This window comes from Apostichopus japonicus, chromosome 20 (assembly GCF_037975245.1).
Source record: "Apostichopus japonicus isolate 1M-3 chromosome 20, ASM3797524v1, whole genome shotgun sequence".
Lineage (NCBI taxonomy): Eukaryota > Metazoa > Echinodermata > Holothuroidea > Aspidochirotida > Stichopodidae > Apostichopus > Apostichopus japonicus.
In genome coordinates this window covers 30776067-30792051 of record NC_092580.1, presented here as the reverse complement: position 1 = coordinate 30792051, position 15985 = coordinate 30776067, and the positions used below count along the sequence as shown (strand labels likewise).

General features: G+C 38.3%; 1 long non-coding RNA gene across 2 annotated transcripts in view; it reads right to left on the bottom strand.

Annotated features, from left to right (window-relative positions):
• Positions 1-4191: 4191 nt before the first annotated feature.
• LOC139960896 (uncharacterized) overlaps positions 4192-15985 on the bottom strand; it is a 50066-nt gene continuing 38272 nt past the window's right edge. For both annotated transcript variants that reach the window (XR_011790657.1, XR_011790656.1), the window contains 2 exons: positions 6541-6717; positions 4192-4358 (listed from right to left, as the gene is read on the bottom strand). This is a non-coding gene — a long non-coding RNA (uncharacterized lncRNA). The remainder of the gene's footprint in view (positions 4359-6540; positions 6718-15985) is intronic.

Below are 15985 nucleotides of genomic sequence, written 5' to 3'. Positions count from 1 at the left end.
GCAGGACAGGTGCATGGATGGATGTGACCCACACGAGGTGAAAGGTGATGTTTTTAACGCTCGGTATTTTAAGTGCGTTGGTGTTTGATTTAGTTCCGTTCCGAAATTATGTTCGTAACTTCAACTGATTCCATCAAATTGTCAAAACACGACATATCTTAGGCCGATATTAAATAATACCGCGACTAAATAATTCCATGACAAAGATAGTAAAACATAGGTAGACATGACCTCGTTATCTTTGCCAAATAGTTTATTTTCACCAATCATGCATGTGGGTATCAATGATTTACAATGACCGTGGAAGAAGATGCACGCTCCTTAGGTCGCATTTCACACAAAGTCTGTTACATTCACTGCGTGTGTTATAAAACAGCACCGCAACTTTTGTAAACCAGAATTTCGATAACCCTTAGAATGGAAAAAAAAATAAAGAGATCAAACTCCGAAATTAAAGATGTCCCAAAGCGAACTAAATTTTTAACCCACTGACCGGTCGCAAAGTCTACTCTTTGTCAAGTAGTCCGTTTGATATTAGACCTATTGTAACCCCAGCTAAAGTTGATTTTTTTCATGAGAAAGTCAACTGTACGTATATAGCCAATGGCAAGATGGTTCCTTGACTTTTGGAAAGGTTGGGAGCTTGTGTTTGAAATTCTCAATCTCTTTGTTGATTTGACATAAATATCTGCCAGGTATCTCAAACTCTACCCACGCCAGGTACAAGATCAACCGTTGATACCTTAGTAGAACATGAGATGAAATTAGATATTAAATGTCAAATGTTTGAATGTTCGTTGAATGTCTGTTCAATGCTGTGTAAACTATTGAGAGCTGGAAGGGGGGGGGGGGGGGGTATTCGATGTCCCGAGGTATTATCCTGTTTCCATGTAAAAGGTCAATTGAAACCGTTTCACAACCGATGAGTTGATCTTATACAGCAGTGTTGCCGACGCACAGGTGGTGGCTGTTGGTTATTTTATATAAAAAATAAAATAAGAAATTTAACGTTTTTTGTGCGCAACGAGAAGTGTATTCAAATAAATAGTCCCCTGTGCTGCATCCAATCCAAAGGCAAATGTCACCACTCGTACCGTCACACTGTCTACCTTAATAGCGTTGATGTTTCTTGATCGAAGCATGTATATTGCAAAAGCGAAATTAAACAAACAACAAGTCGACATGTGGGCCTCAATTAGGCTGGTTTTTCTGAAAATAGTATCATGAACTGTATACAATCGTCTAGCCGCGGAAGGCTAAACCAATCGATACAAATTCAAACGTTTCTCCGCCTTATAAAGATCGACGTTTTTATTTTTTTCGTCTTGTTAATTTTCTTTGATATCATTTGATATCTATACACGTCGTTCTTCATTTGTAGATATTCTATATGTCTATGAGTCACGTGACATACAACCCTCTTTCTCTATCTGTCTTATATATATAGCCGGCAGGATCATCGCGATTTTCATCTTCTCAAATGTCCAATTTAACATGATGACCTCTTGAACTTGCAATGATCCGATTTCTCTAGTTTTCGAACGAGAGCTTTGTTCGGAAAATTTGTAAAAGAACAGGATCCATTGCACAATTCGTTAGCTCGTTGTCATGTTTCCAGTTGAACTTGAAAAAGAGAAAGGAAGAAAGAATGAATAACGAAATCTAAATCCGTCGCTGGGGGGCAAGTTGGCGAATCCTAAACAAAAACATTTGGGTTGAGGTTTTTTTTTGGTCTCCCACAAGACCTGATGCGGTGCTTTCGGTATGACAGGTATCGTAACTGACCGCAGAAATTGTATCGGGATTTTCCCAAACTTTCGTTTGTATAACTCTTCGTTTTGTTTATGTTTTTGATTTAGGATCAACTCATCCAGCCAGTGTATGGTTTTGGTCTGTGAGTCATAACCCATTTTAGCCCACTCCTTTCCCCATTGCGCACCTGTGATTGTTGAAGCTGGTGATGAAATAAACCAGTCATCGTAAATGAAAATACCTAAAGTTGTGGCAGGCAGCAGGCAGAGTTGCTGTTGTGGTTACCGAATCAGAAGAATGCAACCCAGCAAGTTTGTAGGATACCAAATCAAACTTTTCGGTGTTTTAAAACTTTTAGGGGAACAGACAAAGAAAGAAAGGGGGAGCGATGGTGGGGGGGGGGGACACTGGTCCAATGTAAAGCGAATGACGTGAGTGAGGGTACCAAAACAATTAGCTGATTATTGTCGTGTTCCTTGACCCATTTTTGCTTTGTTTACTCTTTATTTGTAAACAGGTTTCGTCGTTGATTGCTTCCCAACCTGAATAAAGCCACGAAATCAGTTACTCACTTTACAAATGATTCTGATGCAATAGTGCATGACTGTACCAGTTTCGCGATAATGCACATTACTGATATTATATAAGACACTCCTTCGTTTACTCACATAAAGAAGGGGTTAACAAGTTTGGCTTCGTAGCCTGTTATGTGAATCCTATCTTTGTGAGAAAATGCTTCCCCGCGTTACCGTCCGAGGTCGCCGTCCATATCCAACCATCGCGTCTGGAGGGCAAAATTTGTCTTTTGGTTAACCTCGATTCACCGCGTGGTTGCTCAGAATGCTTTGTAAGATGGTGACATATCCGAAGGTATGGTTTAGCGCCTCTTTGGTGCGCTACCAGTGTGAAGTCGTTGTATTAAATATAAACAATATCCATTATTAAAAAATTGTGGTAAAGTGTCGAAGTTTTATTTTACACAGAAAAACAAACGGCAGGTGGCTCTTGTTGGGGAATGTAATGAAAAGCGCGCACTCTAAATAGTTCAAATAGTATTTTCAGTCATACATTCTCTGGATAATTGATTTCGACATTTTATGATAAAGGATACCCTTGGTAAACTAACTTTAAAGTGACACATTGTTTCTAGAACGAAACCTTTTTTGTCACAGTTGATTGGTTGTACACTTAATAATATATTGCCCTTAGTCCATTATAGGGTGGTCTGGAAAAAGCCGACAAAAGGCTAGCATGGTGCTGAAGATGGTGTTAGTTCGGGTTAAATAAACTCGATTAGAATAAAAAGTATTTACAGTTAAGTGTTGAAGAAGATACTGTTTACCTTCTCTGTGGGCTCCGACAATATGAATAGCCATTAGTGTTAATACGTATATTATAATCTCTGTTAGAATAAAGAAAGGTTAGGTTATCAATTTGGAACCACCACCTACGTAATAAGAAACCGCGTCAATGGGGAAAACATCTAAACAAACCAAATGTACCGCTATTTTTTTAATTAACTTTAAACGTTATATCAAAAATCTTCAGTATTGGCCCAAAATGTCAACGTTAAGAAAATTCTAGAAGTTTTGAAAAGTACTTTGCCAGAGGATCTGATGCCTCGTATCTTACCCCAGCCATTAAAAGTTATTAAATTAGACAATTAAATATCTCGATGTGGAGAACTACTTTCAGAGGCACGGTAAAATGCTTGTTGGAAATTCAATATTTGTGACCAGAATCCGACATTCTAGCATATTTTGGGGAAATGTTGTTGACTCTGAAAAGTCAATTTGTTTGGAATGGGAACACAAATATGGAACTGTTATACCGCAGACAAGATATAACTTCATCGTCGCCTCAAACCTTGTCCTGACAGAAAGTTGTTATTGTCGTGTAGTCGTCTATCATAAAGTATTTGTAAACGCAGGTTGTCACGTCTCATTGAAAAAAGTTTCACCTCCCTTCAGATGCACACACATAAATCGTGTATTAGCAAAGGTTGATACAGGATTTCTCGGAAGGGGGATCCGGGAGCCAAGTGATAATTTATACCAAAATTATCACTGAAAAAAATCCTCTCTTATCCTGCTTCAAAAGCAATCTTTCTGGCAGGTTGGAACACAAACTTTATCTAATACAAACAGGATATTCATTCTGCTCATACTAGCAGTACAAGTGCTTTAAAGCATTATGGAATGAAATACAGATTGTTATGTTTGAAAACTTGGAGATGGTTTACTAATTGGGCAATGGGGCACTTCTGATTTGCACAAAACTGAGGAAGGGGTGGGGGGGGGGGTGGGGGAACCTGTCATAGCCTTGCTGTCCCTGAACGCTGGACAAAATGCCGTTGTTATATAGTGATCATGGAGAGAACAAACAACTGAAATTACAGTTTCACGAGAGATTAAATTTATGAAGTATTGCGCAATGTTGTAAACGTCAGTGAGAAACTGGTCACATATATCATAATTATAAAGATAGCTACACTTGCGTTATGCCATTTGAGTAACCGGAGACGAATCCACTAGTATTTGAAATCATGACCTCTCGAATTATCTCACACAGGACGGATATTACCAGTCTTTCCTTCCCATTGGTATCTGCATAATAGAGCCAATAAAAAATCAATTGAAATATTAATTTTCGAGTTTTGGTAACCCTGGCATACTGACGCAATCGACATATTAATTTCATTGCTTCTTAATTTCAACAGAAAGCTACTATATAGTTCACCCTTGGTCAATGTAAACTTAAGCCCGCTATCTGGCTGTGCTTGGTAGAGTTAATAACAGCAAATTTAGAACATGACAGGTGTTTAGGAACCGTTTTTGATTGGTGAATTATGTCATAATAATACTGGACAAAACACCTCTTATACGCCGCGGTCTAAAGGTTAAGGGTTCTTGGCGTTGCAAGAGAATTCAACATCGACTTTAATGTCAACTGCGTTTTAAACGTCGGCAAACTCAGTGTTATTGCTCCCATTACACCAAACACACACACACACCCACACACACACACACACACATATATATATATATATATATATATATATATATATATATATATATATATATATATATATATATGTATATATATATTAGTGTTTGCACGGGTTATCCAGGTATCCGGGTACCCGCCCGACGTGATACTACCCGGTTCCTAATTTATTACCCGAATCCTAAGCAAAGTGTGATTTAAAAAAAAAAAAAAATTGACAAACCGACGGTTAGGCAGATTTCCCATTGACTTAGTGTGGTGTTAGGCTACAATGTGGTCCAAGATAACAGCAATAACGAGCTCGACGCGATACTACCCAGTTCCTAATTTATTACCCGAATCATACGCAGTGTGATTGTTTAAAAAAAATTGCAAACCGATGGTTAGGCTGATTTATTGACGTAGTGTGTTGTTAGGCTACCTGTACCATGTGTTCGAAGATAACAGCAATAACGAAAGCTTTCCATAGATATCTTATAACTGCGTCACAATTTCAGCTAATAAACAGATGGCTAGGCTAGACTACCCCCATTGGCTTAGTGTGGTGTTAGGCAACCATGTGGTCGAACGTAACAGCAATAACGAAAGTATTCCATGGATGTCTTATAACTGCGTCACAACTCCAGCAAATAAATAGATGGTTAGGCTTAGCTCGATTTCTCATTGACTTAGTGTGGTGTTAGGCTACCATGTGGAAGAAATTATTATTTATTCATTCGTTTATTTCAAAGAAGGAAAGGCTGACAAGGAATTTTACACGATGTTTATGGATTATAGACGGGATAACTAAAAAATAGTAATCGCAAGTGGCTTTTTACTAATCGTTTATTCCAAATGCGATCAAATTGCGCGAATCGCGCAATCTCGCGGCTAATGCGAACCCTGGGCCTGTATAGTAGATAGTAGTAGTATTAAAAACTGTTTAAGAGCTAAATTGGATATTTATATGGTTTGATCCAATAGACGTGCACGAGCTAGCATAAGCAGCGGCGGCAGTGCGATGTTAGTAGTAATGCTAATTATAATTAAATAATTAATTTATTAACAAGTTAATGAAAGAAACAGAAGCAAATAAAAATTATTGAGGGAGGTTTTATACCTTATCTTACACCTACGTATTTGAACATGAAAACATTGTCAGTAGAGAATATAATGCATTTATTACAGCATCCAATATGTTATTTCTTGAAAATCGTGATACACGAGGGTAAACAAATTTTTCCGGGTACCCGGATACCCGACGGGTAACGGCCCTCGGGTACCCGGTTCCCGATTTTTGGACCCGTGTAAACACTAATATATATATATATATATATATATATATATATATATATATTATTATTATTTTCAGAGAAAACCAGAGAAATAAGATATGACTCATAATTGACAAATAAGGAGTAATGTTTTAGGAAATATATTGGAATTTCCGGTCCCCCTGGGACCTCCGTCAGCAGTACTTGGCAGTCGACTTATATATAGGCTTATGCAGGTCTGGTTAAGGAACCAGTTTACATCCTACAATTTTGACGACGTCCAGACAGCTGTAAGACTGTGAGAGAAGACCGCATATAATGCTGAGCAATGCTGACTAGACCACACTATTGAACGCCAAACGCTTGATACCAGATTTATATTTTTGGGATGGGGTTGGGGGCGGGGGATGGGCCTTTTGTTTGATTATCGCTTTCAAATTGTTCCTTGCTGTACGTTGGAATATAGCCCACACATGCCTCATACCGCAACTACATTTGAACTACGTTTGAATGATGAATATATGTATACCTGCTTTAAAACACGAACCGTAAACGGGTAGTATACTGCGGTAAGTTTTTGGCGTTCCATGAAAATATTTTTTACATGAAAACTTCTCAGTCTGTTGAGAGAGGACCCTCTGCTCCATCGCCCTTCCTGATTAGCTTAGTCTACAGCATGCTTAGACCAATAGAACGATGAACGAAACTGGAAAGTGACGAAACAAAGATATTTGTTCGGAGGAGAAGGAATGGTAGCAGGGATGAAGGGGTGGGGTGGAGGAGTGGGGGAGTGGAGAGGGGAGGGGGTATCTTGCCCCTAGTTACAATAACAACAGAAATAAGAATGTTGGGTTTTGTAGCATACGACTACCAGTTGTCAGTTGGATCAGCCACAATAATATCAAGATTGGCAAAGGCTAAACACTATAATAAGCAAGAATCCCGCCAAGACACGCACATGCGTATCTGGAATTCTTGATGTTTATAAACCGTTCCAGTATTTTAATGGAATTTTAACCAGTGATATGTCCGAGAACCACAAAATCTGATTTAAACCTACAGACCATCTCCCACCGCAAACCTCATATTCAGTGACAGCTGGCTCGCACACGTAACATTCCAAACATGGTTTGTAAATATACCCCCACTTTGAGTAATACTTCCAAGTCTGGACTAAATAAAAAATTTAAAAAAGATAAAAAATATGAAATAAATCAACCTCATAGAGATTCTCACCAGATGAACTACGCCTATAAACCTTGAGGTACACATTGAGTTATTCTAACTTCCAGAAATGTTGGTCACCGACCCTTTTTCGTTTCATAAATATTTGCAAACTTAGAAAATTGGAGAGAAAAAATACTTCTTTCAATTTTAATTTTTAGTTAAAAAAAAACACCTGAATACAATCAATTCAATTTACAATTTGTGGAATTTTAATATGAAATATCATCGAAAATTTACCAAATTAGATCAAACCGAATATACTATTAAAGGCAGTAAATTGACTGAAAGTGACTTTGTGCAAGAAAATCCGTACGTAAACTAAAGTATATCAGAAACCTCGAGACAAAAACTAAGGAAAGAAGAAAGAAGTATTATAGAGTTATACGAATTAAAAGGAGAATGATATATACGGGTATATTGTCATTTAAAAAAAACCATTATTTTCAGGAATAATTTGGTATTAATTTCATCCCCCCCCCCCCACCCATGAATTTGTAATCGTAACCATGCGCAGTTAAATGTCCATAAAAAGATGGAACCGTCGCCATCTGGAACAATAAATAATACGATAGGATGGTAGCAATCAAATAGACATTAAAATAATAGACATTAAAAATCGGCTAATAATTCTTACCTTTTATTATTTGCTGGTAATGAAATAAAATTCCTTTAAGAATAAATGACTCGGTTCAATGCTGTATTTTAAGCTTATTGGATATTTGTATTGTTTCAGAAATTACGTGATTCTCTATAAAACGACTTTAGGAATCACAAATGATTTCGAGTTGGTTATCATCATGTTTGATCTCTAGAGTAAGGCAAATATGTCACCAAATTCACCAAAACAGAACTATAGTATTGTTCGATACAGGTGACAAACGCCTACAGTGGAATTACGACATTCCTCACCGGTTTCGAACCTCTGGACATACAATCAGCGTTCATATCCTAGTGGTTAGGGTGTCCGCATATAAAGCGGGAGGCCCGGGTTCGAATCCCGGTGGAGGCTGGACGTTCTTCCACTGTACACAATACTCCGCATCTTTTGAAGAGATCACGTCCATTTTGTGACTTAGTTTGTAAAATGGTTGCTTTCATCTGCCTTACATTTATCAACTTCATGGTCTCCTTAAAAAGAATTCCAACACGTGTATCGTATAAATTTTTTTTATAATAATAAAAGAAATCTGAGGGAATTGTATGTATGTCCATTTGTGTATCGGTAATTGTGAAAGTATCAGTTCCACCAAAATATTAACTAAAACACGCATGGATATCGTCTCTAGCAAATGACTTTAATAACAAGGAGTATTATCCAAAGATTAAACACCTTGACAACCGTACGTGAAGGAGTAATGTAATACATTTTATACTTTTAAGTTGCACCCTCCTTGAATCGTAAGCAAACATGTCGAACATGAAATAACTTCTAATCCAGGTTTATAGCCATAGACTCTTGGGTGTAATCCTAACAGCAACTTCTCGCCCACACATCACATGACAGCAACGGGTGATGTGACGCGCATCAATGTTTGATGACGTGTCATAAAGGCGCTGACGATAATTAAAATGAAAGTTTTTTCTTTTTCTAAGCGCGAAAAAATGTCTGTATTAGAATTTGACTTTATGGCCTCTCGATTGATACTCTGGGGAACCTTATACCGAACGAAAGTAGTCTTTTTGAAAGGGTGTTAAGAACATATCCCATTCACTAGATCTTTTGAAAAGATCAAAGCCTAAAACTAGTTTTACCTGAAGAAGTGACAATGTGATAATTCCTTGCGGTTTAATTATGGCTATATATACGCGACACATTCCTTCCATCGCGGTGTGCTCCAGGCAACCGTGATGACTTACCATGCTCCCGCAATGTTTCGTTAATAATATCATATTATTTTCCTCTTCTTTACATTTTTTATATATCTTTTATATATTTCGTTTGTCTAGAGAAGAGAACACATCGTGTCATATGACATTGATACATGTCTGTCATTAAATGCTTCACATAACAAGTCTTAAGTATACTTAAAGCAGTTTTCTCTTTACATCACTTATTGTTATAAATTTTGCGATTGTTTTGTACCAAAATCCTACACATAAATGTAGTTCATTGCCAATTGTCTGGTCCAGTTTCATTTTCCAATACAACAGGAAAATTGTCGGAAATTTTGGTTCCCCCCTCCCCTGCCCAACCCTATTCTCTGTTTCTTATGTGTGTAATACTTGTATAGGCAATGTACTAATGTTTGTTAATGGAGTTTATGGATTGAAGACATTTCAGTATAGTTCACCTAAGAGGCCTTTCTCATATCAGACGCATGGTTTGTCCATTGAAATATACTATCTTATACTATGTCATTTAAAATACCTGTGTGTATCCCAACGAGCAGTCTGCCTCAACCTGGAGTCCTCGAACCCCTAGGAGTTCGGCGATTTCTTTTTAAGGCAAGGGGTGGGGGGGGGGGGGGAGGGGTTAAACGGTGTGAGAGAGCGAAGGGTTTCGAAGAAACTTGAGATTCGTTTCACCGAATGGGTCTGCCAATATTTCACTGACTTATAAACGCTAACACGACAGTCAAAACAAGTCTGAAAGTGCCATCTCGGGCAAATTTTCCTGACCTAAGCCCCAACCATGGGGTCACCGGTATGCCTGGGGTCCAACAACTAGTCTTCGTTGTCCTTAGGGTTCCTTGGATGGTTTAAGGTTGGAAACCTAGATGCTAAGGGGTGATGTATCTGTTGAAAAGTAATGGACGTTTTAGGATTCTTTTCTCACGTACTGTACATTCAATGTAACACATTAGCAATATAGCTTCTGTTCAAGTATGCCTAATAAAGGTGGAAGGGTTAGCTGCAAATGAAACCAACTGCTTTAAAAAACATGGAACGCCGTCCTGAGGGCGAAATGATGTTAAGAAAATAATGTGTGGAATGATCTAACTCCGTGCAAATTTGTATCGTGCACATGACGTCTGAGCATATCGCACGGACTTGTACGATTTGTTTGTAGTATCAGCTTAATGTCAAAAACATACGAAAACAAGACAGCCTTGAAAATAGAAAGTGAAATGATGGAAAAACACAATGACAAAACGAGATGCGAAAGAAATGAAACCATTTGTGAAATGAAAAATATAATGGCGGCCTGTTCAACTATCATTTAACTTTCTAAACCTTATAAGCAAATAGATTTGAACGGCAGTCAGAAAACCTTTAGGCTTCACGCCTCATGATATTCTATGAGGGCTTATAGTCACGACCAACTAAACACCCCCCCCCCCACCCATCCCTCAGAATGGACCCTCAGAATGCATGCAAGCCAGCTAAGACAATGGAATTGATAATTAATAAAACCTAGTCGACTTCCTTCGACAAGAAAACAGAAATTGTTGAACTTTTAGTAAAGCCTTGAGAACAACCGAACATTCTTCACGACCCGCTGGCGCGTCTCGCCCCATAGTAGTCGGTTGGCTTCGAACATCATTATCTTTTGTGAGAAATCACATGGAACGCCAAACGGATTATCAGATGAACTTAAGATGACATTTACATTTATCTGTTTAAGCTCATGAGAGTAAGACAATACATAACCATAAGATGTCAACCGAGGGAGGTATAATGTGCTCATTAAATATTTCGGCTTGCAACATGGAGAACGGTTAAGGGGAAACCGTCTGATTTGATGAGTGTCTAAAGGGTAACCCGAATGAAGATTTATCTGTTCTGAAATTACTTGGTGTGAACTGCGCATCATGTGTTAATATACATGTCACTTGCAATAGGCCTACCCAGTATACAATTGAGGTCTTCGTGACAACTAATCAGTATTTTGACGGTTCCGTATGTCGCGTGACATGTCGATCAAAATGGCTGCCGCAGACTGACCAGATAACCCAGATGAAACTAGGCCGATGAAAATGGGATTGTATACAGGAGAACACTGGTTAGCTGCTGTGGCATAACAGTCACATAAATGAATGAACATGGATATCTGTCAGTTTTCAAGCCAACAGGCTCTGTGGTGTACTCAAGGAGTGAATTGAGGGTGGGTGCAGTGGGGGGGGGATGGTTCAGTCGGGGAATTTATAACATGCAGCCGAAACGAAATGAAATCCTGCTTTGGCCTCTGGGTCTTCCATAAAAGTTCAGCCCCTCCTCCCTCCTCCCTTCTCCCCTCCTCCCTCCTCCCTCCTCCCTCCTCCCTCCTCCCTCCTCCCTCCTCCCTCCTCCCTCCCCCTCCCTCCTCCCTCCTCCCTCCCCCTCCCTCCTCCCTCCTTCCTCCTCCCTCCTTCCCACCTTCCCTCCTTCCCTCCCTCACTCCATCTTTGAAGCCACTGTCTGTGGTTATAGCAGGGATACAATAAGTGTACAATTTTGTTTATTGAGTCCTCGTAGAAAGAGTTTGCATCCGTGTCATGTTAAACACGTACGTTTAACACGCTACATCAGTTGTGTCCTAATCGCCTATCCATTCAACTGTATCGCTGAATATTTTGTATTATGTAATGTACACATTCAATATGATATTTTGTGATGTCTTGTGTCTTTGTTCGAGCCTAATGTGACATTTGACCCCCCTGACCGAATTATCGACTATGGGAACATTCCTGGATGGTTCTCAGTTCACCAAATATGAGACTCTCTTAGTACAGGTTATGTGACTGTTTGATTTTGCAAAAGAAATGTTGCAAAAGTGTCAATGACTTACTACCCCGAACCAACCGCGACTGACTTTTGAAATATTCCAGACATCACCATAGCAACCACGTTATACACCACAAGGAGTCTATTCGAGATCATGACATTCGGGTGGACTATACGCTATCTATCTCTGCTCATCAACCGTAAAGTAGGCCCATATACACATTTTAATAAGCTGGAGTACGGACTTTTAGAATACGATAAACATTTAACACTGAAGAAGATCCTGTAGGATCGAAACGTCAAAGCCTCTAAATATGATATATTATATTTACCTGCACAGGCTTTTTTTGTAGTATATATGCAGTTTGTTAATATTTTGTTATTTTCAACAACCCCCCCCAAAAGGTAACGTTCAATAAGTAATATATACAAGTATAAAGAGTTCGTGACATCAGCGCAAGAAATTCTGCAATATAGAAAGGGGTGCTTTCACATGGGCTTATCCAGATTTTGTAAAGGGCGGGCGGGCGGGCGGGCGGGCGGGGAGGGGAGGGGTTGTTGAAGTTAGTTCCCATGTAGGGGGTCTGGGAAAACACCCTTAGAAAAACAATGACGTAAACTGGTGTATTTCCGAAGCAAATTAGTTTATACATTCTGTCTAACATTAGGTCGGAGAGAGGGGGGGGGGGGGGGTAGAACACACCGTTGGATTCGCGCCTGGTTCAGGTCTTCGCGTTTAATAACACTTTCAAATGAGTACAGCTGAGGCTCCTTTAAAACCAGCGTTATAAAACAGTGCGTTGAACTCTTCGACAGGACGGACTTGTTACCGTGTACAACCACAGCAAGGTCATTTAATGTCATAAAGAGCGGCAAATATAACGAACACAAAATACTGGGAAACGAAACCGTATATCATTTCAAAATTTATTTCCTACCATGACCGCTCAACTTTTCAACTCCAATGAAATTAGGTACCTGTTATACACACTGAAGGAAAAAAAAAACAGGTTCAAAGTCGATAAGGCGTCAAAGCAAACTAATAACATGTTCAGTTATGATTCTCTTATACCAGGACTGTGACCACGTGATGACGACGTTGGTATGTGCCCGTCGCAGTGTGCTTCTACTATCGCTGTTTGTGGATGAATAACTTCGTTTCATATGCCAAGCACAAGGTTCACGCAAGTTAATGTATTTCTGTGCAGCATCCTGTCCGAAAAGTTCGATTCTAATTATGCTCAATTGTTATTAACAAGCACAAGTTTCAGACCCGAATTCTAAACTTGCAAAGCAGGCTAGATTGGATCTGATTTGAAAGTGTGACAAGTATAAGATAAGTCCCTCTAGAATCCCCAGGGGTCTGTAAAAAAAAAAACTTTTCGGGGGGTCCATGATGACAAATGGGTCCGCGGCAAAAATTTGTCATTTCAAAGCTTGCCAACCCATGCATGCATGACCATTCAACTATTGAACCTCGATTGAGCCTATGTATATCTGTTATTATTTTAATCAATCAAAAACGATGCCAAAACTCTCTTTTGGTTTACTGACTTGACTTGCTTGAGTGGATAACGAAATGGATAAAATTTTTTAGTCAGGTCTGCCCTTTCGATCAGCGTTGTCTTTAAAACTGTTTACCGGTACCAATGGTATAGTTACCTATAGCTCAATTCTTGGCAACGCAATTGCAATGACTCAACACCTATACAACTTGTACACAGTACTGATATATAAGTACATATGATATGCTACGAAGAGCAGACACTGTCAATATATTTTCAAAGTTTTCCAAAGGGGAGGGTTTTCAAAATAGGACCCCTCCCCTCCCCCAACCCTTAGACCCCTCACCGAGGGACGTGAAACACACTACCGCACAAATCTGCCCGGCCCACAAAAATTCCTGAAACACATCCCTGTATATACATATATACTATTTTTATATTCTATATATTTTTTATTACTCCAAACTGCCTTTGCAAACAGATTATATAGTAACAGACCAGGTGTGTGCATGTTAGTATATTTTCCAGGTTGCTACGCAAATATTGGCTGAAATATTGATTTATTGCATTAAAATCACAACAGATGTTTTAATATCTTCATTCGTTAAGTACGTTGTACTCTCTTCAATTCAAATTTCGACAACTGAATTAGGGACGTCAAAATTGATATTAGGTGTACAACATAAAATGTAAGAACCGGTACGGAAATTGTTGAATGAAAACGTGTGTTTTTGTAGCTGGTACGGGGACGTGATTATGTCATCTAAGGGATATATCTCATCCAGGGATTTAAACTAATGAGGTACCCCTTTAAAATCTTCCATATATATATATATATATATATATATATATATATATATATATATATATATATAATGGTATGTTTATAAAGAGTAACGTTGGTTATTGCACTGTACAGTAGCAACAACAGTTAATCCTGTTAGCGTCAAAGGTCGACAGTATCACGGTCTCCAAATTTTAAAGGAATATTCCAGTGGCAGAAAGTATAACCTTTTATCGTTAAAAGAAGAATATTCCACACTGTTCGATGCAAAATCCCTCTCAATAAACTTGTCCCTGACTCGAGATTTAGTTAATTGAATGTATTTTAGTATATTTCGAACACGTAAAATCTTTATTCTTCCAGGGAGTAATAACTATGTTATTTTAGCTCAATTACCACTAACGATGACATCATTCACTTGCTTTCGCTAAATTAATTTCATTCACAAAATTTATTACCCACTTCAGATCTTCGCAAATACAAAATGATATGAGGTTGTGGTTTTGACTAATCTTATGCAGAAAATTTCCAGTATTTGTGTTAAGCAATCAAAGTGAGCCAACGGAATACCTCTTTAAGCATACAGCTACAAACTTGACTGTACGCTGTAGAAATTTCTGACAAAATTAGGCCATGTCGATGATCCATCTACCAAATAAGACCATTTCGTTTATCCATCTGGCATATTTGGGGTTAATTCTAAGAAAATGTAATGACAGTATCGAGAGTTCATATAACGTTAGCATACTTATAAATCATATATAAACATATATATATATATACTTTTAAATATATACTTATAAATCATATATAAATATATATATATATATATATATATATATATATATATATATATGTTTACCTCCATTGCATTAACATAAAGTCTGTTTAAAGTATCTCTTTCGAGATCCGGCTTTAGGAATCACAAATGATTTCGAGTTGGTTAGCATCATGTTTGATCTCTAGAGTAAGGCAAAATATGTCACCAAACACAGAACTAGTATTGTTCGATATAGGTGACAAACGCCTACAGTGGAATTACGACCTTCCTTACCGGTTTCGAACCTCTGGACATACAATCAGCGTCCATAGCCTAGTGGTTAGGGTGTCCGCGTACAGAGCGGAAGGCCCGTGGTTCGAATCCCGGTGGAGGCTGAAAGTTTTTTCACTGTTCTTGATTTTCCAACTCATTACGATTTTCATATATATATATATATATATATATATATATATAGAAACCATATATATATATATATATATATATATATGGGTGTGTGTGTGTAAATGAGTGAGAGAAGTGGGTCGTCTTTGTTCGTAACCGTATCTCTGCTAATAAATAACTGTAGCATATATCTCATTAATTGTGGGTTTACTAGACAGTAGATTACGTTTCAAAATCTCATAGCAACCACATTGTGGATATGGCAATAACTAAGCCTGCACCGTCTAAGCCCGATTCTCTCTATCGCGGTTTTTCTTTAAATCTGGGTTAACCAAAAAGCCATAGTCGGTATATAGCCATATAATGACGAGTTGTCGTTACCGGTTTCGCGGAAAATCTCTCGATCATTAAAATATTAAAATAAACAAAATGGACTCGTATAACTGAGGAAGCTGATAAATCAAAACAGATTAGAAATAGTGAATCAGGGAGCATTACATTCGTGGTTTCTATTTCTGACGTCACAATCCATAAGCGTGTAAACGACAATGAACATCACTGCCCTCAGTTGGGACAATTTGATTTATACCCTGCACTTTCATGCCACGCTTAAAAACACTTGTACTGACAGTATGAGGTGAGACTAGAATAC